This window comes from Rattus norvegicus, unplaced genomic scaffold, assembly GCF_021556685.1.
Source record: "Rattus norvegicus strain SHRSP/BbbUtx unplaced genomic scaffold, alternate assembly SHRSP_T2T unassigned-0000189, whole genome shotgun sequence".
NCBI lineage: Eukaryota > Metazoa > Chordata > Mammalia > Rodentia > Muridae > Rattus > Rattus norvegicus.
The window spans coordinates 58,978-82,500 of record NW_028238906.1 but is presented as its reverse complement, the minus strand read 5'-3'; the positions used below and the strand labels follow the sequence as shown (position 1 = coordinate 82,500).

General features: G+C 50.1%; 1 pseudogene; it reads right to left on the bottom strand.

The window, feature by feature from the left end:
• LOC147997317 (18S ribosomal RNA) overlaps positions 1–70 on the bottom strand; it is a pseudogene marked incomplete at its 3' end in the record, with an annotated part of 1,661 nt that extends 1,591 nt beyond the window's left edge.
• Between the last annotated feature and the right edge of the window lie 23,453 nt (positions 71–23,523).

Sequence of the window (23,523 nt, the reverse complement as noted above, 5' to 3'; positions counted from 1 at the left end):
CGTGCGTACTTAGACATGCATGGCTTAATCTTTGAGACAAGCATATGCTACTGGCAGGATCAACCAGGTAAGGAGCGCGAGCGAAGCCGAGACGCGGCGGGAGGCGGGAGAGAGAGAGAGAGAGCGAGCGAGAGGGAGGGAGGGTAGGGGCGCGGGTGAGCGGCGGGCCCCCGGGGAACGGAGCGGGCGGTGCACGGGCGGGAGGCGAGGGCGAACGGGGACGAGCGGGACGCGCGAACGGGAGGCGAGAGCGGCCGGGAACCCCCCCGAACGAGGGGTCCGACACCCGTCCGCGCGCGCGCAGAGGCACCCCGTCGCACGAGAGAGCACCGCGACCGCCGCGCCGGTCCCACGACCGACGCGCCGCTTCCTCCCCCGACACCACCGCCACCACGGCAAACCCCTTTTTCCCCTTCCTCCTTTCCCTGCCCGCCCCCACCTCCCCTACTCCCCCGCCGCGGCATCGGGAAGAGCCGGGACGCGCCGGCCGTACCGGGCGCGGGGCGAGCGGGAGGACGAGCGCTGAGGGAGGCGGAGAGAGAAGCGACCGGCGACGGTCGACCCGCGGGAACGACCGAACCCCCCTCAGAGCGGGAAGAGGGGCGCGGGACGGACGGGCGGGGGACGGCGGGGGCAGAACCGGGAAGGCCACCCGTCGGAACCCAGCGACACACCCGTACCGAGACGCCGCGAGGACGACACGCTCCCAACACGAGGCCCACGCCGCGGACCATACCGGGCGCGGCCGCGCCGGCGGATGCGGCCGGGGCTCACGGGCGGGCGGGGGCCGCAGCGGGCCCACCCCCAAAGCACACGGGCAAGCGAGGCGCAACGCCGGGGAGACGGGGAAACCACCCCCGACCCCCTCGGGCGGGGTCGGAGGACCGTGAACCGGCGGGAGGGAGACCACGCCAACGGGGAGCGGCGGGAGACCGGACGGCGGCCGACCCCGGGCGAGAAGCGGAGGATGAGGACGGGCCCAACGCCTGACACGCGGCGGCAACGCCCTCGCGCGGACAGGTGGAGGAGGAGGGGAGGAGGTCGACGAGCGACTCTGACCCCGCGAGGGGGGAGAGAGGGGGGCCGAGCCCGCGTCGGAAGGGAGGCCGGGCCTCGGGGCAGCGAGGGGGAGAGACACCGACCGGAGCCCCCACCGCCACACCGGGACGCGCACACGGGTTCGACTCAACGCCCAGGCGCCCACCTTGGCACCCCGGCAGCTTTCCCCCGACGCACGCCTTCCCAGAGGACGGCGGGGCCGGACGGGCCCCCGCGCAGACGCACCCTCAGCCAACAGGCCCCACGGACCGGCGTGGGCGACAGCCACTAAAGCCTCTTTCTCCTCTACGCCTCGCGGGGCGTCTTTCCCCCCGCACACGCCTCCAAGAGACCAGGCGAGACGCGCCGCCACGGCCGCGGCGGCCGGGACGCCCTTCAAACCGCAACTTCCTCCCGCCCGCCGGGCGGCCCTTCCCCCCAGGCACCCCGCGACCGCCCCGGGACCCGTGCGCGCCCGGCTGCCCCCCCGTGAGGAGGGGCCCGGCAGCACGGCCGCGGGTCGGCCAGACGAGGAGCGAGAGAGAAAGGAACGCCGGCGGGCGGGGAGGGGGAGCGAACCGACAGAACGAGGACCGTCGACGGCAGGGCGGGCCGCAGCGGCACCCCCCGCGGGAGACGCCTCACAAGGGACCGGGAGGCCGCTCGGGCGGCGACCGGGCACGCGAGCCAAGCCGGCGGGAATCACACTGCACCCAACCCGGAGCAGTCCCGCCACGCCCGCGGCACCGAGCCGACCCGAAACCAACGGACAACCCCCGGGAGCCCGAGGAGACGCCAGCCGACGCGAGAGAGAACCGAGGCAGACGCCGACGCCAACCGACGAAGACCCCCGCGTGGCAGCGGGTCCCAACGTCCGACGACGCGCCGGACGCGGCCGACCGCCGGTTCCCCCAAATAAGAAGTCCGCCCCCGAGAGCGAGGCCAACCCCGCGGTTCACGGACCCTCAAGAGCCCCGCGGAGGGGGAAGGGGGGGTAGGACGGCTCCCGCGATCTCCACCGGCCGTGGGAACGCTGCCGTGGAAGGGGGGGACGAGGCGGCAACCGCAGACGCCCGAGAGCACGCGGCACGCACCACACGCGACACGACCTCGCCGCGAGAGTGGCCGGGACGTGGACGCGCGTGGGAGGGACGCACACGCGACGGAGGGCACGGGGGGAAACGGAGGCGGGTGGGACCGGGAGCCCACCGCCGCCCTTCCAAACCCACCCGTCCCGCGACGACCCCTCGCGGTGAGGGGGGTACCGCGCACGCGGGCGTGTGCACGGCCCTTCCCCGCCACCTGCCACCAGAAACCCAATCTCCCCCACAAGCTCCGCACAGCGGCAGGTCGACAGAGCCCCGTCCCGCGTGATCCCTCCTCGTACTCGGAGCGGGGAGGCGCGGGTCGCGGTAGGCGAGAGAGCAAACGCTGCGCGCAGAAGGCTGAGGTCAGGGCGGGCAGCCGAGGGGACCATCCGGGAGAAGCCCCTCGGAGATCGTAAAGCCCTTTCCGAAGATAGCTAGAGAAGGCAAATTCCTCACTGAGGGCGGGACGAACCCAACACCGACGAGCAGCCAAGGGCTCCGTGCACGCAACGGGAAACGAGCAACAGGCGCGGGACAGAACGGGAAGGACCACGCGCCAGCTGGTGGGGGGTCTGCGGTATCGGCAAAGGTCTCTTTCTCCGGGGTCTTCTTGAGCATTCGCGGACCGGGGGGACCTGCGACAGGTCCCCGCCGAGAGCCAGGCCTCTTCAAGGCGCACACAAAGGAGGAGCCTTGACTTGAGGGAGTCCGGTCTTTAAAAAGGGCCAGCCGCGATCGCTCAGCACCACCCTAACCGCGCAGGGCCCGCGGGTGAAGGCACCAAAAACATAGGCACGGGGTGGGCGCTCACCCAACGGAAGGAGCCTTTTAACCGCACACTCAACTCCTCGACCCCCCCCCTTTCTGTCACCGTGCAGAAAGCCGGCAACTAGGACAAGGGAAAGCGTAAAGGCACAAGCACCATGGAGCACAGGAGGCACGCCGGGGAGCGGGAAGCGCCACCGCCAACTCAGAAGCGGGCACCTTGGTGGTCAAAGCCCGGAACGCTCCAGGAGCACCGCAAGGCTCACACGAAGCAGGGCGCGTGCACACACCATTCGGGAAGGGTATGCACCGCAGCGGGTCTACCACCTTCCCCCGGCACGGGGGAAGAGGGCCGCGAAGCAGTGAACGGCGTGGGGGCAAGCGCCCCCGACACGTCCACAGGGACACCGCGAACCACAGCAACAAGTGTGCGCGGGTCAGCGCTCGTGCCGGACAGCCGCACCCCTGACTTCCACACACCACCCTGCAAAGGAATGGGGAGGAGAGACGAGGGGCCCGCTGGCAGAACGAGAAGAGCGGTCGCCATTCGCGCTGAATGACCATTCGCCATGAATGTCCGTCCCTCGCCTGGCGCGGCTTAGGCCCCGGCCCGAAGAGAACGCGGCAGCACCACATCGATCCAACGGGAGCGAGACACGCCATGCATCGGGAACAACGGGCGTGAGAGCTTTCTAACAACGCACTGGACGGGAATACGAGCGAGAAGAGCGAGAGAGAGCACGGGAAGAAGTCGCTAACACTGCCACACACACAAAAAAAAAAATTTACCCTTCTCGAGGGCGAGAAAAAAAAGGAAGCGTTGCACTCGGGAGGCACGTGGCGTGGAAGAACGGGACTCAACGGGCAGCGGAGGTTCGGGAACTCCTTCAAAAAAAAATAAAAATAAAAAATAAAAAATAAAAATAAAAAAATAAAATCCCCTTCGAAGGAGAAAAGGTGCAACTCGGGAGGCACACAGCAGGAAAGAAAGGGACACACCACCAAGCAGCGGAGGTTCGGGAACTCCTTCCAAAAAACAAAAAAAAAAAAAAACAAAAAACAAAAAAAAAAAAACAAATAAAAAAACCGGTCGGCCGCAGAGGAGCACGCCAGGGGGTCACTAGCACCAAACGGGAAAACCCTTCCAGTCGCACTCGGCACCAACGACTCCTACCGGTAACGGACGACAACCACCACGGGGAAATCGGGAACGCCTGACACGCGGGACGGTTGTCATAAAGCTGCCCCACAGAGCACAGGCAAGCAAGCACGGGAAAGCAGGAAGCGCGTACTCATGGGGGGACGCTAAGCTTCAAGCATCGAAGAGGCCCATGCGCAGAAGAAAAGAGCTAGGGCTGGACAAGCAAACAGCCTTGGTGCAAGCCTCTTCCAACGTCCTTTAATGACAAAAAGAGTCAAAAGGACAGCGTGTCAGCATATATCTCCAGGTACAATAAGGACAGATAGCAAAGATGAAAAGTGTAAAAGACACAGGGATAAACATGACAGGCCACACGGAACGTCTGGAAGTCATGTTCGGTGACGTGTCCCCAAGAGGTCCCCATGTAGAAAGAGAACCGGACCGCAAAGGAACAACTGGTCGACCTTAGAACCCTGAGTGCTCACAGACCGAGGAGGCCATGGTAGATAGCCTGGAACACAGCTTCCCCTCGGCCTCAGAAGTCCATGCTCCCGCTGGCAGGGACCGGGGAGGATCCTGGAAAAAATAAAGTCTCGGAGGCGCCCCCTAGCCGGGACACCTCGGCTCGGAGGCCGGGGACACAGCACCCTCTCGGCCTCAGAGGTCCAGGCTCCCGCTATCAGGGACCGAAGGGACTCCTGGAAAAGAAAAAAAAAAAAATCCGTGGCGCCACCTAGCCGGGCCACCTCGGCTCGGAGGCCGGGGACACAGCACCCTCTCGGCCTCAGAGGTCCAGGCTCCCGCTATCAGGGACCGAAGGGACTCCTGGAAAAGAAAAAGAAAAAAAAAAAAAAACTCCGTGGCGCCCCCTAGCCGGGCCACCTCGGCTCGGAGGCCGGGGACACAGCACCCTCTCGGCCTCAGAGGTCCAGGCTCCCGCTATCAGGGACCGAAGGGACTCCTGGAAAAGAAAAAGAAAAAAAAAAAAAACTCCGTGGCGCCCCCTAGCCGGGCCACCTCGGCTCGGAGGCCGGGGACACAGCACCCTCTCGGCCTCAGAGGTCCAGGCTCCCGCTATCAGGGACCGAAGGGACTCCTGGAAAAGAAAAAAAAAAAAAAAACTCCGTGGCGCCCCCTAGCCGGGCCACCTCGGCTCGGAGGCCGGGGACACAGCACCCTCTCGGCCTCAGAGGTCCAGGCTCCCGCTATCAGGGACCGAAGGGACTCCTGGAAAAGAAAAAAAAAAAATCCGTGGCGCCACCTAGCCGGGCCACCTCGGCTCGGAGGCCGGGGACACAGCACCCTCTCGGCCTCAAAAGTGTCTATGGTCCCGCTGGCTGGGACCGAAGGGACTCCTGGAAAAGAAAAAAAAAAAAAAAAAAACTCCGTGGCGCCCCCTAGCCGGGCCACCTCGGCTCGGAGGCCGGGGACACAGCACCCTCTCGGCCTCAGAGGTCCAGGCTCCCGCTATCAGGGACCGAAGGGACTCCTGGAAAAGAAAAAGAAAAAAATCCGTGGCGCCACCTAGCCGGGCCACCTCGGCTCGGAGGCCGGGGACACAGCACCCTCTCGGCCTCAAAAGTGTCTATGGTCCCGCTGGCTGGGACCGAAGGGACTCCTGGAAAAGAAAAAAAAAAAAAAAACTCCGTGGCGCCCCCTAGCCGGGCCACCTCGGCTCGGAGGCCGGGGACACAGCACCCTCTCGGCCTCAAAAGTGTCTATGGTCCCGCTGGCTGGGACCGGAGAGGAGGGAAGAAATAAAAAAAAAATAAAATAAAATAAAATAAAAAATTAAAAAAAAAAAAATTGGAAAAAAAAAAAAAAAATCCGGGACGGGGCCCAAGCCTTCTGGTCGACCTCATCCAGCTGCCACCAACCCCTCCTTGTGTCCCAATAGGTCGTACAGCCACCCTCCTCCCCTGAAGTTCTCCAGGTACAACCTCCTAGCTAGAGATGGTCCCCAGACAGGACGGCGTCTCCGTCGCGCACCCGCCTGCTTGCCTGTCACCCTCTCACCCTGGCCGGCTCACCACAGGCACTTCCCCGTCCTTTGTCACCAACCGGGGGACAGGAGCGTTGCGGAAACTTGTCGCCACTAGGTGTCGCCCGACAGCGATCTCGATCAAGCAAACCAATACAGACTGTCACGCGCCGCCGCCGCCACACACACTCATTCCGTCTCTCCGGAGTGACCTCCCTAGCTCAGGGGGACACTCACCCACGCACAACGGGGCAGGTACCCACCACTTCTCCCGAATGGCACAAACGGTCCCGGTTGTCCCGCCGGAACACAGTGAACGCGGGATGGACTCGGGGCCAACCCCCTCAGGCACCCAGAAAAGGAAAGTAGGACGGAGCGGTGAAAACAGGCCACCTCTAAGTGAAAGGACATGCACTCTCGAATCGGTTAACAATTAGCAAGGAACAGGCACAGTTAGGAAAAGGGAGCGTCCAAACTCCGTCGTGAGGGGAGGGTGGCGGCGACCTCAGTTCCACACCATTTTTAAATGGCTCACTCATTTTTAAAACCCTCCACCGATCCCGATGGGGGGGAGGGGGGTTGTTGTTGTTCTCTGTTCCTCGCTGCCACCGCCAGCCGGCACTCACCAAACCACACACCTGCCACCCTCTTTGGAAGACTAAACACAGAGAGTAAATTAAAAGAATGGTGGAATGATGGTGGAATGGTTAAAATTCCCGTGATTTGTTTTCACTCTGATCAAAACATACTTATTTTGTGCATTTGCATTCCCTTGTTCACACGTGCCTCTGTGTGTGTGGTGGGGGGAGGGAGGGAGGGAGGGAGGGAGGGAGGGAGGGAGAAAGAGAGAGAGACAGAGACAGAGAGACAGAGAGACAGAGAGAGAGAGAGAGCCAATTTAAAAAATAAAAACATGGTTAAATACAGCCACTTTGGGAAGATTGCTAGAGAGAATGCAGTCCAGAGTATGGAGGCCAGAGCTCTGGACGCTCTAGACCACAGGTCTCCCATCTCCCATATACCAGGCACCCAGCACCACCATCCCTACTTTGTTTGCTTGTGCGTTTGTTTGCTTGCTTGTTACATTAGTTTCATCCCAAGTTAATAATTATATATTTTTTTTTCTATGCACGTATTTAGTTGTGGCAGGGGAACTCCTTCTTTAGGACAGGCAGACTTAGCTAGTTAGTTAGCCAGTCAAAAGTACGTAAAAAATTTATATCAACATAAATATCATTCACTAAGAAATCCTATCTGAAGAAAAAGAAAGAAAGGAAGAAAGAAGGAAGGGAGGGAGGGAGGGAGGGAGAGAGAGAGAGAGAGAGAGAGAGAGAGAGAGAGAAAGAAAGAGGAAAACTGGCAGACTTAGTTTTAGTGTTTTTGTTATTGTTTATTCAAGATATTGTTTCAGGGCTGGAGAGACGGCTCAGCGGTGAAGAGCACTGACTGCTCTTCCAGAGATCCTTAGTTCAAATCCCAGCAACCACATGGTGGCTCACAACCATCTGTAATGGAATCCTCTCCTTGTGTGTTGAAGACAGTGACAGTGTGCTCATAAAATAAATAAACAATAAAAAATATGTTTGAAGATTAAAGAAAAAACTCTCTCTCTCTCTCTCTCTCTCTCTCTCTCACACACACACACACAAATAAACTCTGTAATAAAAATCAATGTGACTTCATGATCAAACTTCTATAGTCAATAGGACTAGAGAGAACACATGTCTGTAAAATAAAAGCAGAACCTTTTCTGCTTTGTTTTGTTTTGCCTCAAGGTACGTTTCTTTTGGTATAGCCCAGGCAGTCATGGAACTTGCTCCGTAGACTTATCTAGCCTCAAGCTCACAGAGGTCCACTCTGCCTGCCTCGGCCACCCACACAGCTCTCTCTGCTGACTATATGTCTGCATGCCAGAAGAGGGCACCAGAACCTAGGAGGACACACCACATGGCTCCTGAGAATCCAGGTTTTGACTTTAAAAAAAAAAAAAAAAATTCTGACAGCATAGAGGGTAGATATCTGCCTGCCAGGCTCTTCTAGTGCTGTTTAAGGTGGGGTAATAGCCATGTGAAGGAGACAAGGGGAGAGGAAAAATCGATTGGATGAGTAGTGCTGCTGAGATTAAGGAACACACACACACACACACACACACACACACACACACACACACACACACAGAGAGAGAGACAGAGACAGAGACAGACAGAGACAGACAGAGACAGTAAGACAAAGAGACAGAGAGAGAGAGATGACAGAGGGACACACCGAGGGAAAGACATCAGGACCAGCTGAATTTCTCAAGAAAAGAAAAGAAGAGAAAGGAAAAATGTTTTCTATATACACAAATCTGTATACATGATTTGTTATAGTGTCCCATTTGGGCACTTTGGATTCAACTGTGGATGGTTGTCAGCCAGCTTGGCTGACACCTGACCTCACCAAGATGGAGGCAGCCGGCCATTAGCCCTGATGTTCCAGGTCACTTCTGTTTCTCCCTTTCCCAGCCTCTAGGGAAACAGAACTTAATTAAACTCAGTTTGCACGTGCAGAAAGGTGAAGAGGCACCCAAAAGCAGCCAGAAGCCTCAGACCATCCACAGCCACATGTTCTCCTTCTGCCTATATTACTTCTAAATGATCGTATTTATTTATTTATTTATTTATTTATTTATTTACTTACTTACTTACTTACTTACTTACTTACTTTTTTTTCTTTCTTTTTTTTCGGAGCTGGGGACAGAACCCAGGGCCTTGCACTTGCTAGGCAAGCGCTCTACCACTGAGCTAAATCCCCAACCCCCTTACTTACTTACTTACTTACTTACTTACTTACTTACTTACTTATTTTTGTCATACTTAAACAATCGTTCGTCCTTGAATTCCTCCTGTATGCCAGGTAGACTTAGTCAGTCAGTCAGTCAGTCAGTCATTTAGCCAGGTCAAAATAGTTAAACATAAATATCAATAAAATCAATAAAAATCAAATGCAAACCCAATAGACAGTAAGTAAAATCGAATAAACCAAAAGATACATCATAAGCACAGAGTTTCAGCCGGACATTGAAAAGCAGCAGTTACCGAAGCAGTCTCCCTCCCACACCAACACACACACAGCTCGACCACCACCTTATCTGCACATTTTCAGCTCCTGCTTTCTAGAGTTACCAAGTTTATACACTACAGAGTTTAGCAAAGCAGGCCGGTTCACCGCACCCCCAGGGTCAGAGAACATGCTAGACCAGCTCTAGGGGATGGGCTGGGGGGCAGGGGAGGGTGGGAAGAGGGGAAACAGGCAGACTTAGGTATTCTAGTTTTGTTCATTCAAGATTCCACTTCTCTCTGTTGTAGCCCTGATAGACAGACAGGCAGGCAGGAATATTTGTTTGTTTGGCTTGGGGTTTGGGTTTGGTCCATTTGTTGGTGGATTTTGTTTTGTTTTGTTTCATTTTGTTTTTCGGGAAGTGTGGTGACTTAGTGCCTACACAAGCCAAGGCAGGAAAAATAAATAAGTAAAGATCTCTGAAACACAAATCTGGGGTGGGCTCTAGCATGGCCATGGACACACGCATGCACAGACGCACGCACGCACGCACGCACGCACGCATTGTAGACACGCACTCAAGGACACACTGGATTCTACAATGTTTGGTTTCTGAGTGTGTGTCATACAGAACCTAACAGAATATGTAATGAACTCTGGCAGTGACAGCAGAAACAACCTATGAGAAGGCGTCCTTGCAATATTAAAATGGCAGGCTAGCCAGGTGACAGTTATCTTAACCAATCTGATGTAGGCCTCATTCACACGGCATCTAGGCCTTAACAGTTAATTGTATCTGTTTCTTTATTTTCCTCTTAGGCCATCACATTGTTTTACCTAGACCTTTAACAGCCAGCAGCTACCAGCCTACAGCTACCAGTTTCTTTCTTTTCATAAAGAAACCCTGTCTGAAAAACTAGGGGAGGGAGACAAACAGATTAACAGATCTCTCTCTCTCTCTCTCTCTCTCTCTCTCTCTCTCTCTCTCTCTCGCTCTCTCGCTCTCTCGCTCTCTCGCTCTCTCGCTCTCTCGCTCTCTCGCTCTCTCGCTCTCTCGCTCTCTCGGCGCCTGTGTTTGTGTGTTCAACAGAGGAGGCAATGGCAGATAAATGTCTGCCCCTCCTCTGTAAGCCAGGCCACTCCATTACTGCCTTTCCTTTTTCTTAGTTTGTTTGGTTTATTCCAAGTTAATTGTATCTGTTTCTTTATTTTCCTCCTCATTTCTTTAGTTGAGTCAGGGGTCTTTGCACAAAAGCCCTGGAAATCAGTACCTGGATCAGGTCTGCAGCCTGCTCACAGAGTTCTACCCACCTTCACCTCTCAAGTGATGCAATCAAAGACATGCAGCACCACACCTGGCTTCTTTTCACATGTACATTTACTTTAGTTCCAATGCTCATTCAGGTCTGAGAGACGGGGGAGGGAAGGAGGGAAGAGAGACAGAGAGTGACAGAGAAACAGTTGACAGAGAGGGAGAATTGTAGGTTAATTATTGTTCCGTCTCCTCAATCACGGTCTACTGGTCGCCATCGTGGCAACCATGCCCCGCAACCCTACCTTCGGTAAGATCAAGCATAATGGCGGCAACCATATAATTCCTGCTTAGTCGCACTGAACACTCCGGTCATCACTACCTGTGGAGAATTGTAAGGGGGCTCCTCTGGTCTAGAGAGTAGTACCCTTGAATGAAATGAGGATCACAGCAAGCATTATTTGTTTTGAGATATAAGATGTGGAAAGAACTATATGTGTGGATTTACAGACAGACAGACAGACAGACAGACAGACAGACAGACAGACAGACAGACATACATACAGACAGAGAGGACAGGATAGGACAGGACAGGACAGGACAGGACAGGACAGGACAGGAGAAAAAAACAAGAACACAAACAAAAACTCAAAATGGAAGTCCGGTTCCAAATAGTCTCTGTCTGCCCTGTCGCTCTAGTGTTGGTGGTCCAGGTTATAAAAGCTTATACATGGGTGGGTGCGGGAAGTGCTGCTGGGTGTTCAGTTCAGGTCCAAGATTATTGCGGGTAACTAGACAACAAAGAAAGCAGTTAGACTGACTTCAACAGTGTTCGGTTTCTGAGTGTGTTATCACACAGAAGAGCCTAACAGAATATGTAATGAATTCTGGCAGCAACAGCAGAAACAACCAATGAGAAAGTGTCCTTATAATATTAGCAACTGCAACAAAATGGCAGACTAGCCAGCTAACAGTTCCCTAGCCATTAACTCATCTGACATAGGCCTTCTTCACGTTGCATCTAGATAGGTCTTCCTATCTTCCTCTCCAGTGCTGAGACCAAAGTGAGATCAAAGTCATGCATCACCATGGGTGCCTTCCTTTTCATTTCTTTTCTTTCATCCTAGGAAGTGAGTGTGTGTGTGTGTGTGTGTGTGTGTGTGTGTGTGTGTGTGTGTGTGTGTAAAGAGAGAGAGAAGGAGGGGGGGAGAGAGAGAGAGAGAGCTTTAGAGAGAGAGAGCTTTAGAGAGAGAGAGAGCTTTAAAATCAGCACTCAAGCCTTTTCTCTTCCTATCCCTATCCCAATCCCCCCCCCGAAACCAGCAGCAAAGCCACCAGCACTCGAGAGACAGAGGAAGATGAAATCTCTAGTCTGAGAAACAAGAGGAGGTAGATAAACATACCCCCCCCTCTCTCCTTCATAATTTGTTAAAGTGTTCCCTTTGTGTTGTGTGGACTCTACTTTATTAAGCAAGTTTCACATCGTACTATCTCCAAAGAGGAGTCAACAGTCTCTTGGCGTGCAGGCAGTTGTTGCCTGCTTTAAATATTTTTTGGTGTGTTTGTTTGTTTGTTTGTTTGTTTGTTTGTTTGTTTGTTTCAAAACCGAGGGCCTGCCTGCGTTCAACAGATCCAAACCCAGTTCTCAGAGGGGAAAATGGAGTCAAGTCCGAAGTCACTGGCATTTAGGTCATCGGCCATTGACAGTCATAGGAGATGGGAATATCGTCCTTTCTCCAATGGAGACTCACCTGGGTATGCATCAACCACATCTAAGGGCAGGCCTGGGTTAGTACGGGGTGGTGGATGGGGAGGAAGGATCTGGAAAGAGCTTTGCGATGGGAAACTATGATCAGAATGTTGCACAGAAAACAAAATTTGTATTTAAAAAGAAAAAAAAAAAAAGGCTATCCAAAAAATCTATCCAAAAATGAAAGGAAACAAAACAAAACAAAACAAAACAAAACAAAACAAAACAAAACAAAACAAAACCGACAGCAGAACTTTACTAACTGCAAATGCTCCATCTCCCTGTATCCAACCACTCCACTCCCAGATAGGTAGATGATAGTTTGCACTTCTGTCCCAGTTGGGTTAAGAAAAGGGGAACCACCTCTGTGGAGAGCCATCTCTCCAGCCCTTGACAAGCTTTATTTAACTAAACATTAAACATGAATCAGAAACGCCAAACCCTGTACATATATGGTCCAGATTCACCCTTACTTAGAAATCCCCGAGCTGGCAGGGCGAGGCTGGGAATTGAGAGTGAGCAAAAAGGGAGTCTGCCTCTTTCCCCCAGGGTGTGCTATCAACTCCATTACCATTTCCAAACAGCTGGGTGTGAGTCTAACTAAGGTTTCCTTCAGTCAGACATTTGCCAGGAGCCGGAGCCCTGACAGGACAGCGAGAGCGATGATCAGACATCATTTCACAGTGAAATCATCACTCGCTGATTTCAGGCAGAAAACTTTAGAAAACTCTAAACTCTAAAGAGGCACTGAAGCGTGCTAGGGCAGCGGCAGTACTTCCCCGACTGACCTTCAGGGACCTGCATATTCTCCAGCCCCGCCCCACCCCACCCCCTCTCAGCTAGCTCCTGTCCACCCCTCCCCCTCCCCCCCACATACAGGGAGGAGGCCTTGTGTGTGTGTGGGGGGGGGGGGCGGCAGCGGGAAGATGCAACTCTCTCTTGAGAGAGAGTTCGGGTCTCCCAAACAAATACATAACTAGAAACTTCATTTATTTACTTTATTTCATCGAGCATACCGTGGAAGAGGGAAAAGGAACAGGGAAGCTAGGCCAACTGGTCGAGCTCCTCCTTTCGTTTTGTTTCAAAAAGGAAAGGAAAAGCCAAAGAACCCCCTCTTTTTGGTGAAAGGAACAGAATGGTGAAAGTTGAAACATCGGCTCGCCACTTAATACTTTGGCTTTTAATAAAAGGGACAGCAGATCGACTTCCGAGTTGATTAAGAGAGAGAGAGAGAAAGAGAGAGAGAGAGAGAGAGAGAGAGAGAGAGAGAGAGAGAGAGAGAGAGAGAATAAAAACCACAAAAAAAACGTTTTGTCGACCAGCCTCCTTTTAAACCTCTGTTACACAGGAAGACTGGTCAACCTCATTCCCCCCTCCCCCCACTCACACACACACCCCTCCCCCTCCACGGAGAGGTTTAATGAGAGAAGAAAGGTAGAAGAAGAGAGTAAAGGCCAGTCATGAGCACGTGGAGAGAATTTGGGAGGGGAATGGGGAGAGAAGGGACAAAGGGGAAGAGGGGAAGAGAGGAAGAGCAAAAGAGCAAAGAGAGGAGCAAAGAGAGCCAACCTCATATTTTATTTTTTTTTTAAAGATTTATTTATTTTATTTATGCGTAAGAGTACACTGTAGCTATTTTCAGACACACCAGAAGAGAGCATCAGATCCCATTACAGATGGTTGTCAGCCACCTTGTGGTTGCTGGTAATTGAACTCAGGACCTCTGGGAGAAATTTGTGTGTGTGTGTGTGTGTGTGTGTGTGTGTGTGTGTGTGTGTGTGTGTGTGTGTGCCCGTTAGTTTAAAAATCTGCTGTAGACCTCCCTTTTAATATCTGTTTAACAAATATTTTTACCATATTTAAATTTTATTTATTTTATTTTACTTAAAAATAATAATGAATAAAGAGTCAATGTGAATAAACAATAAAACAAAAATCAAGGTGATCGGGGTTGGGGATTTAGCTCAGTGGTAGAGCGCTTGCCTAGCAAGAGTAAGGCCCTGGGTTCGGTCCCCAGCTCCGAAAAAAAGAAAAAAGAAAAAAAAAAAAAATCAAGGTGATCAACAGATACCGACGACTGACATGGAAAAAAGTTAATAGATCGCCATAAAAACAGAGTAAGTGCGATGTAAACAATAAAACAGATGGGATGGAGAGATGGCTCAGCGGTTAAGAGCACTGACCGCTCTCCCAGAGGTCCTGAGTTCAAATCCCAGCAACCACATGGTGGCTCACAACCATCTGTAATGAGATCTGATGCCCTCTTCTGGTGTGTCTGAAGACAGCTACAGTGTACTCACATGCGTTAAATAAATAAATTAAAAAAAAAAAGAAAACAATAAAGCAGAAATTAAGACGAGGGACACAGAAGGACAAGGGAGATAAAACAATTAAATGTTAACAGACATAAAGTGGGAACGACGGGGTTGGGGATTTAGCTCTGTGGTAGAGTGCTTGCCTAGCAAATGCAAGGCCCTGGGTTCAGTCCCCAGCTCTGAAAAAAGAAAAAAGAAAAAAGAAAAAAAAAGAAAAGCGGGAACGAGAGGAAGGGCAAATATAGACGACTGAAACGAAATGATGGAATAAATTTATAAAATAATAATAAAGTACGAGTAAATACGAATAAATGGCAAACTGGACTTTAATAAATGTTTAAATCAAGGTGAATGACAAATACAATTTAGACAAAAAGGTTTTGAAAAATGAAAAGAAATAGAAAGCATATATGAATCAATAACAAGACTGAAGTCACAATGGCCTTTGAAGTGACACGGACGACAAACGTGAAAAACATAAATGAAATAATTTCGACAGCCACGGACATTCACATGGTGTGTTGGGAAACACCGCAGTCTTTATTTGGCGAGTAAAAACGCCTCGGGGAACTCTGTACATAGGAGGCTGGGAGCATGAATCACTCTATCTATCTATCTATCTATCTATCTATCTATCTATCTATCTATCTATCTTTTTTTTTTATTTTTCTCTCCCTTACATCTTCCCACCATACCATACGTTTCTCCTTATACAAATCCATAGATTTATATATGTTCTTAATTTCATTTTTTTCCTCTGCCACACAGCCCACCACACAGAACCTCTAGATCTCGGGATCCCCTTCTGCCAGCACCAGTGGCAAGGGCACAGCTCCCCAGAGAATTAACTCGATCCGAACATAAGCGCGACAAGAAATTAAAAGTTAAATCGGAAGTGAAACTGAAAATGAAATTTTGGCCGAAAATAAAATAAAATGAAAGGTATAAGTTTTGTGACAATCAAATCATAAATCCCAATTGGGCAAAAAATAAAATTACAAAGTCAAAATTTTGTCCAGTCCACTGTGCTCCTGTGGAATCCCTCCCTGGAACTTGCTCGGTAGAGTAGTCTAGTCCCAAACTCACAGAGGTCTGCCCTGCCTTTCTCTGAAACCTACAGAGCCAGTCAAAACCTACAATCCTTTGTTGTTTGTTTGGCAGTTTGGCAGTTTGTTTGTTCCTGGACAAAAATGTGGGCTCTCTCTGATTCCTATATGTCTGCATGCCAGAAGAGGGCACCAGAACATAAGAGGACACACCACACAGCTCCTGAGAATCCAGAGGGTTTTTTTTGTTTTGTTTGTTTTGTTTGTTTTTTCTTCCTCTTTTCTTTTTTTCCGGAGCTGGGGACCTTGCTCTTCCCAGGGCCTTGCGCTTGCTAGGCAAGCGCTCTACCACTGAGCTAAATCCCCAACCCCGAGAATCCAGGTTTTTGACCAAAACAAAAAACAACAACAGGGGCTGGAGAGATGGCTCAGCGGTTAAGAGCACTGACTGCTCTTCCAGACGTCCTGAGTTCAATTGCCAGCAACCACATGGTGGCTCACAACCATCTGTAATGAGATCTGATTGATCTCTTCTGGTGTGTCTGAAGATAACTGCAGCATACTCAGATAAATAAAAAACAAATCTAAAAAAATTAAAAACAACAACAAAAAACACAAAAACAAACAAACAAACAAAACCCCCAAAACTAACAACCTAGAGGGTAGATATCTGCCTGCCCAGGTCTTCTAGTGCTATTTAAGGCTTCCTGTAGATAATAAAGCTTGTGTATCTTTTATCCAGGAACAGAATCATCAAGGCAGGGTAGGAGAGAAGCCCTGTTTGGGATTAAACGTTTCTACAACGTAACAGGAGGAGGCGGAGGGAGAGGGGCTCCTCAGACATAAATCTAAAATAGTACAATGGATCATTTTGAAGGCGTGTGGGAGACAGAGTTTTTCTCTGAGTGAGTGTGGAACTCACTGTCCCTGAGCTCAGCTTGTGATGAGAGAGAGAGAGAGAGAGAGAGAGAGAGAGAGAGAGAGAGACAGGGATCGAATTTTCTGTGTCTCTCTGTCTCTGTCTGTCTGTCTCTCTCTCTCTGTGTCTGTCTCTCTCTCTGTCTCCCTGTCTCTGTCTCTCTTCCTCTCTCTGTCTCTCTGTCTCTCTCTGTCTCTGTCTCTCCCCCCTCCCCCATGCGTGTGTTTGTGTGTTCAACCGAGGAGGCAATGGCAGATAAATGTCTGCCCCTCCTCTGTAAGCCAGGCCACTCCATTACTGCCTTTCCTTTTTCTTAGTTTGTTTGGTTTATTCCAAGTTAATTGTATCTGTTTCTTTATTTTCCTCCTCATTTCTTTAGTTGAGTCAGGGGTCTTTGCACAAAAGCCCTGGAAATCAGTACCTGGTTCAGGTCTGCAGCCTGCTCACAGAGTTCTACCCACCTTCACCTCTCAAGTGATGCAATCAAAGACATGCAGCACCACACCTGGCTTCTTTTCACATGTACATTTACTTTAGTTCCAATGCTCATTCAGGTCTGAGAGACGGGGGAGGGAAGGAGGGAAGAGAGACAGAGAGTGACAGAGAAACAGTTGACAGAGAGGGAGAATTGTAGGTTAATTATTGTTCCGTCTCCTCAATCACGGTCTACTGGTCGCCATCGTGGCAACCATGCCCCGCAACCCTACCTTCGGTAAGATCAAGCATAATGGCGGCAACCATATAATTCCTGCTTAGTCGCACTGAACACTCCGGTCATCACTACCTGTGGAGAATTGTAAGGGGGCTCCTCTGGTCTAGAGAGTAGTACCCTTGAATGAAATGAGGATCACAGCAAGCATTATTTGTTTTGAGATATAAGATGTGGAAAGAACTATATGTGTGGATTTACAGACAGACAGACAGACAGACAGACAGACAGACAGACAGACAGACAGAGAGGACAGGACAGGACAGGACAGGACAGGACAGGACAGGACAGGACAGGACAGGAGAAAAAAACAAGAACACAAACAAAAACTCAAAATGGAAGTCCGGTTCCAAATAGTCTCTGTCTGCCCTGTCGCTCTAGTGTTGGTGGTCCAGGTTATAAAAGCTTATACATGGGTGGGTGCGGGAAGTGCTGCTGGGTGTTCAGTTCAGGTCCAAGATTATTGCGGGTAACTAGACAACAAAGAAAGCAGTTAGACTGACTCCTACAGTGTTCGGTTTCTGAGTGTGTTATCACACAGAAGAGCCTAACAGAATATGTAATGAATTCTGGCAGCAACAGCAGAAACAACCAATGAGAAAGTGTCCTTATAATACTAGCAACTGCAACAAAATGGCAGACTAGCCAGCTAACAGTTCCCTAGCCATTAACTCATCTGACATAGGCCTTCTTCACGTTGCATCTAGATAGGTCTTCCTGTCTTCCTCTCCAGTGTGTGTGTGTGTGTGTGTGTGTGTGTGTGTGTGTGTGTGTGTGTGTGTGTGTGTGTGTAAAGAGAGAGAGAAGGAGGGGGGGAGAGAGAGAGAGAGCTTTAGAGAGAGAGAGCTTTAGAGAGAGAGAGAGCTTTAAAATCAGCACTCAAGCCTTTTCTCTTCCTATCCCTATCCCAACCCCCCCCCCCAAACCAGCAGCAAAGCCACCAGCACTCGAGAGACAGAGGAAGATGAAATCTCTAGTCTGAGAAACAAGAGGAGGTAGATAAACATACCCCCCCCCTCTCTCCTTCATAATTTGTTAAAGTGTTCCCTTTGTGTTGTGTGGACTCTACTGTATTAAGCAAGTTTCACATCGTACTATCTCCAAAGAGGAGTCAACAGTCTCTTGGCGTGCAGGCAGTTGTTGCCTGCTTTAAATATTTTTTGGTGTGTTTGCTTGTTTGTTTGTTTGTTTGTTTGTTTGTTTGTTTCAAAACCGAGGGCCTGCCTGCGTTCAACAGATCCAAACCCAGTTCTCAGAGGGGAAAATGGAGTCAAGTCCGAAGTCACTGGCATTTAGGTCATCGGCCATTGACAGTCATAGGAGATGGGAATATCGTCCTTTCTCCAATGGAGACTCACCTGGGTATGCATCAACCACATCTAAAGGCAGGCCTGGGTTAGTACGGGGTGGTGGATGGGGAGGAAGGATCTGGAAAGAGCTTTGCGATGGGAAACTATGATCAGAATGTTGCACAGAAAACAAAATTTGAACTTAAAAAAAAAAAGGCTCCCGATATCTATCCAAAAATGAAAGGAAATAAAAACCGACATCAGAACTTTACTAACTGCAAATGCTCCATCTCCCTGTATCCAACCACTCCACTCCCAGATAGGTAGATGATAGTTTGCACTTCTGTCCCAGTTGGGCTGTCGAGGTTAAGGAAAGGGGAACCACCTCTGTGGTTATGTGATCCACACACGAAATAAAATAAAAGGAGCGGATAAACGTGCCTGGCATTTTAAGATGCTCAATTTCTTTGCAAGCTTCATTTTGTTTCATTCTTTTAAAGGTTTACTTATTTATTTTCACTTACATTGAGTACACTAAAGCCCTTTTCACATACACAGGGCAGTAGAGTGCATGGGATATCCCTTTGCAGAGGGTTGTGAGCCACCATGTGGTTTCTGTGGAATCGAACTCAGGACCTCTGGAAGAGCAGAGCGGTGAGTGCTCTTAACCTCGGAGCCATCTCTCCAGCCCTTGACAAGCTTTATTTAACTAAACATTAAACATGAATCAGAAACGCCAAACCCTGTACATATATGGTCCAGATTCACCCTTACTTAGAAATCCCCGAGCTGGCAGGGCGAGGCTGGGAATTGAGAGTGAGCAAAAAGGGAGTCTGCCTCTTTCCCCCAGGGTGTGCTATCAACTCCATTACCATTTCCAAACAGCTGGGTGTGAGTCTAACTAAGGTTTCCTTCAGTCAGACTTTTGCCAGGAGCCGGAGCCCTGACAGGACAGCGAGAGCGATGATCAGACATCATTTCACAGTGAAATCATCACTCGCTGATTTCAGGCAGAAAACTTTAGAAAACTCTAAACTCTAAAGAGGCACTGAAGCGTGCTAGGGCAGCAGCAGTACTTCCCCGACTGACCTTCAGGGACCTGCATATTCTCCAGCCCCGCCCCACCCCACCCCCTCTCAGCTAGCTCCTGTCCACCCCTCCCCCTCCCCCCACATACAGGGAGGAGGCCTTGTGTGGGGGGGGGGCGGCGGGGAGATGCAACTCTCTCTTTTTTTTTTCCTTTTCTTTTTTTCTTTTCTCTCTTTCTTTCTTTCTTTCTTTCTTTCTTTCTTTTTTTTTTCTTTTTTTTTTCTTTTTCCGTAGCTGGGGACCGAACCCAGGGCCTTGCGCTTGCTAGGCAAGCGCTCTACCACTGAGCTAAATCCCCAACACCCGCAACTCTCTCTTGAGAGATAGTTCGGGTCTCCCAAACAAATACATAACTAGAAACTTCATTTGTTTACTTTATTTCATCGAGCATACCATGGAAGAGGGAAAAGGAACAGGGAAGCTAGGCCAACTGGTCGAGCTCCTCCTTTCGTTTTGTTTCAAAAAGGAAAGGAAAAGCCAAAGAACCCCCTCTTTTTGGTGAAAGGAACAGAATGGTGAAAGTTGAAACATCGGCTCGCCACTTAATACTTTGGCTTTTAATAAAAGGGACAACAGATCTCCCTCCTATTTGGTTAAAAAAAAAAAAAGGAATTAAAACACCACAAAAACGTGCTGTCAGCCAGATTCCCTTTAAACCTCCGTTATAGAGGAAGACGGGTTTTTTTTAAGCATCATTTTAAATATATAAATATGTATTTGTGTGTGTGTGTGTGTGTGTGTGTGTGTGTGTGTGTGTGTGTGTCCGTCCGTCCGTCAGTCAGTCAGTCAGTCAGTCAGTCAGTCAGTCAGTCAGTGTCTTCTGTATGGAGAGGATGTGCTGACTCTGAAGCTATGATCTAGACACTTTCTAGATCACAGTTAAAAAGTTTTTAATAACTGTGTGAAGGAGACAGGTAGGGGTGTGTGTGTGTGTGTGTGTGTGTGTGCATGCATGCATGTGGGGGGGAGGGGAGGCTTTGATATCAGCACTCAAGCTTTTTTACTTCCTATCCCAATCTCCCCAAACTACCATCAAAGCAGCACTAGGGAGGCAGAGAAAGGTGAATCTGAGAGTTTCAGTCCTTCCCGCCCTACAGACGAATACAGAGAAACCCAGTCTGAGAAACTAGGGGAAGGGGGAGGGGGAGAGAAAGAGAGAGAGAGAGAGAGAGAGAGAGAGAGAGAGAGAGAGAGAGAGAGAGATCAAATTCTCTTGTGTCTGTCTCTGTTTTTCTCTATTCTCTCTCTCTCTCTCTCTCTCTCTCTCTCTCTCTCTCGTTGTGTGTGTGTGTGTGTGTGTGTGTGTGTGTGTGTGTTTGTTTGTTTGTTTGTTTCAAAACCCAGAGCCTGTCTGTAACAGATCTAAACACAGTTCTTGAAGGGGAAAATGGAAACAATTCCATAGTCTCTGGCAATGAAGTCATCTCCCATTGAAAACCACAGGAGAGGGGAATATTGTCCTCAACTAGGCATATATCAACCAGTATTTCACAGGCAGACCTTCAGGGAGGTGCAGATTCACCAGCCCTACCCTCCCTCCCATCCCCCCAGCATCCCTGCTCATCTCCTGTCCACCATTTGTTGATTCATTGTTGCTGTTGCTGTTGCTGTTGCTGTTGCTGTTGCTGTTGCTGTTGCTGTTGCTGCTGCTGTTGTTGTTGTTGTTGTTGTTGTTGTTGTTGTTGTTGTTGTTCCTGGTGTGAAGAACACTGTGAGGTAGCCTTCCTCTAATAAACCCTCTGGTCTTTAGGGATCCTTCACCCACTCACTCTCTGCCAGACTGAGTTCACAGCAGAAAACGCGTTTTTGAGAGAAACATGTTCCTGGTCCTGTGTGCCCATATTGAGGGAGGCATGAGAAAGGGATAACAAGGAAGGGAGACCCGGCAGTGGTAGGGGGCTGGGATGGGGTCGGGGGTGGGTGTCCTAGCTTGCTAATCCAACTGACCCACTTGCTGTGTAAATAAATATTTTGCATTCTGTGTCCCTTGTTTGATTTCTCACTAAATTCCAGATTGTCAATCTCCCTGTGTCGATTGCACAAGAACCCAAATGGGGATGCTGGGTGGTGAGCTGATTCCTCCCTAGAACACCTGTGCACTCTCTCATAGTCTCTAAGCTCCTTGCTGGACTCTTTTGGGCTTGGACCTGGCTGTCTGTAAGCCAGGAAGGAAGGAAGGAAGGGAGGGAGGGAGGGAGGGAGGGAGGGAGGGAGGGAGGGAGGGAGGGAGGGAACAGGCCTCAGTTGAGAATCCCAATTTTCTAGTTCACTGCATCTGATGGCTGGCTGACCCTTCCAGGTGAATTGTATTTTTTTTTTCCTTTTCACTCCTTTATTTGAGTCAGGGGTGTCTGCACATAGACCTGGAAATCAGTACCTAGATCAGGCCTGCCTGCCTGCCTGCCTGCCTGCCTGCCTGCCTGCCTGCCTGCCTGCCTGCCTTCCTCTATCTCACAGAGACACAGTTCTAAACACCTCTGCCTCTTGAATGATGGAAATAAAGACATGCACGAACACCTGGCTTCCTTTCATTGTACATTTAGCCTAATTTCAGTTTTATTCATGTCTGGGAGGGAGACTTGCTTGTGTGCTGTAGTTCAATTCCTTTCACTGTGTGGTTTCCCCACCACCTTGGCCACCATGCCACGTGGAAGAGAAGAAGAGATGAACCATATTGTTGGCACCCATATAACAAACACTTGGTTGCTTCCTCTGAGCCCTCTGAGTATCCTTACATCTCTGTATTTTAAAGTGGTTTTGTTTTGTTTTTTATTGCTGTCAAACTCTCTCTCTCTCTCTCTCTCTCTCTCTCTCTCTATCTATCTATCTATATGTGTGTGTGTGTGTGTGTGTGTGTGTGTGTGTGTGTGTGTGTGTGTGTGTATTTTTTTTCTTCCCCCAGAGCTGAGGACTGAACCCAGGTCCTTGAGCTTGCTAGGCAAGGACTCTACCACTGAGCTAAAACCCCAACCCCTATCTCTGTGTTTTAAAAAGTAGACTCTGGAGCAATACCGGGCAGGTCTCCAAGGCGGGTCCTTCGCTTTATTTTATTCTTTTTGTTTTTAATTGTTAAAGATTTGTTTGTTTGTTTGTTTGTTTGTTTGTTTTATGTCTATTCGAGTACCCTGTAGGTGTCTTCAGACACCCCAGAAGAGGGCATGATTGACAATTACAGATGGTTGCAAGCCGCCATGTGTTGGCTGGGTATTGAACTCAGGACCGCTGTAAGAGCAATCAGTGCTCTTAACGACGGTGCCATCTCTCCATCCACCTACTTTATTTTATTCTCTATGCTCTCTTGTGCGAGTCAAGGTCAAGCAGGCAAGAAACACCCAAACAGATTGGTCCATCACCACTTTCTGAATTCTTTTTGTTGTTGATGTCAGGGATGTAAAGCAAGTTTACCCATGAAGAATTGTAAGGGAGTCCTTCTGATTTAGAGAATAGCAGCCTTGAAATGAAATGAGAATCACAACAAGCATTTGTCTTATTGTTTTTGTTTTTTTCTTCCTTTTTCTTCGGAGCTGAGGACCGAACCCGGGGCCTTGTGCTTCCTAGGCAAGCGGTCTACCACTGAGCTAAATCCCCAACCCCTACATTTGTCTTAAAGTCTGAAAAACACAAAACAAAACAAAACAAAACAAAACAACAACAACAACAACAACAACAACCAAGAACAAACCATGAGACCGCAGAAATCCTCAGGCGGAGGAGTAAGGAGCTAGTTTTTATTGGTTAGGGTATTATTTGGTCGGGTGGGGGTAGGGGTGGGGGTGGGGGTGGGGGTGGGGGTGTTGTCCTTCCTACACCTCTCTTGCATGAATGAGCTGAACATTACTTAAGCTTGTGTCCAAAACTGTCCATTTTTTAGATTGATCCCAGGAGGGAGGGAGCGAGCCGGGGATACAGCACACCCTCTCTGGCCTCAGAGGTCCAGGCTCCCGCTGGCAGGGCCCGAAGGGACTCCTGGGGGGAAAAAAAAATAAAGTCTCCGAGGCACCACCTAGCCGGTTTTATTCTTGAAGAAAAGCAAACATACATAATGGAATAAGGGAAAGAAAAAACCCTGTTTTCTATATACACAAGCAGTCGTAATTTGTTA